Source organism: Pogona vitticeps, chromosome 7 (assembly GCF_051106095.1).
Source record: "Pogona vitticeps strain Pit_001003342236 chromosome 7, PviZW2.1, whole genome shotgun sequence".
NCBI lineage: Eukaryota > Metazoa > Chordata > Lepidosauria > Squamata > Agamidae > Pogona > Pogona vitticeps.
The window spans coordinates 31,986,745-31,988,549 of record NC_135789.1 but is presented as its reverse complement, the minus strand read 5'-3'; positions in this window follow the sequence as shown (position 1 = coordinate 31,988,549).

Here is a 1,805-nt window from a genome sequence, read left to right as displayed (position 1 = left end):
TTGGAAAAAGCGCTGTTTCTCTTTCAAAGATCGTCGGGGCCCTGCGTCCCTCGGCAGAGAGGTGGGTGCGTTGTCGCACCCAACATGTTGAGAACCCCCGATCCAGGAAACATCTTTCCAGATCCCCTGATCTTTTCAGCTGCGAAACTAGTTTTGTCACTGTGTGAATCTCTCCCCAAAGAGAGATGGAGATCTGGCCCTCTGAAAGCTCACCTTCCAACGAATGGCTGTTTTGCCACGAACCATTTCAGAATTCGTGCTTCCTGGCTCGTTTTTTGGAAGAAAGTTTTATCCTCCTCAAGACGCAGGTATTTTTGGTCGTTAATGCTGGGAAACGGCGCGTGGTGAGTTGCCAGGGAAACCGGCATATTCTTAGCGCTTGTTGCTTCTTCATGATAAGTCTTCCCTTCCCACAAAGTGGCTCAAGGTGAGGGCCGTGGTTCTTTTGAGCGTGGGAGGCTGTGATGGGCCGAAGCTTCTCTGTTCTCTCTCTGTGTGTAAGGAACTGTTGAGAAAAGGCTAGTGACAGTTTTTTGGTAGGTGGGGGTTAGGGCTGGGTGGCGGGCTTTGCAGGGGGCGCTCCCAGGAGGAAGACGCAGGTGTAGCTGTTACAGAGTTCTGGATGGGGACAAGAAAACCCCATTCTAATTCCTACCCAGCCCTGAAACCCACAGCTGACCTTGGGATGGTGTCTGTCACTGCTGGACCTACCTTGCAGGGTGGGTGTAGTGAGAATGAGAGGGAGAAAGGGGCTCCATCTTCCTGATGGCAGGAAGGCCGAGATGAAAACACACCAACAGAGCCTGTCCCAGGGGAAACGGCCACCACATTATTGCTAGGAGCCTGCCGTTTGGATGCTTATGGCGGGATGAGGAGGGCGTGATTCTGACCCTATAGCTGTTGAGACTTTTGATTATAACGTGTATTCTCATAACATCAGTAGAGTAAGGAGATATTGGTTAGCAGAGATACTTCGGACACTGAGAGAGTAAGAACCAACAACTTAGTCTGTTTACATAGATACATAGAGCAGTGGTCCCCAACCTTGGGCCTCCAGATGTTCTTGGACTTCAACTCCCAGAAATCTTGGCCAGCAAAGGTGGTGATGAAGGCTTCTGGGATTGGAAGTCCAAGAACATCTGGAGGCCCAAGGTTGGGGACCACTGAAGAGAATAGACATTCGTCTGGCAGCATGACATGACATGAAGCAACACACAACCTAGGAAAAAGTGATCTGACTTACAGCTGACAAAAGACGTTCATTTTGCACATGTAAAGTCTTCGGGATGGCTCCTCGTGTGGTTCTCCCACCCACCTGGTGGACGTCCCTACCAGTTGTGCCTTGCTTGAAAGAAACTCCAAGGTCAGGCAGATGATCTTCTGATGCTCCCCTCCTTCTGTGTGGAAAATAGAAGAGGATGCAGCCTTAATCCCCTGAACGATCCTGTACAAGGCATTCACTGAAATTTCTTGGTAATTGCTCTCTCTAATTAGACCCTTTGTTCCACTTCATGCCCGCCTGGGGAGAATTTATTAGGGCACTCCTGGGCATCAACATAGGCAATCACCTACAATTGGATGATTCTTGAGGGGTTTCCTAAGAACAAACAAGCCCTTTAAAATTCTTGAGCTATATATATATATATAGACTGAAGGGCACCTGGCTAACAAGAAAGATGAGTGAGTTTTTTCATTGTGTTTTAAGAAATGAACAACTAGATTTAGAATACAGCAAAACAAAAAAATAATATAATAATGCTATAATAAATGCTTTTATTTATCTGCGGTGCATCTGCGATGAAGCG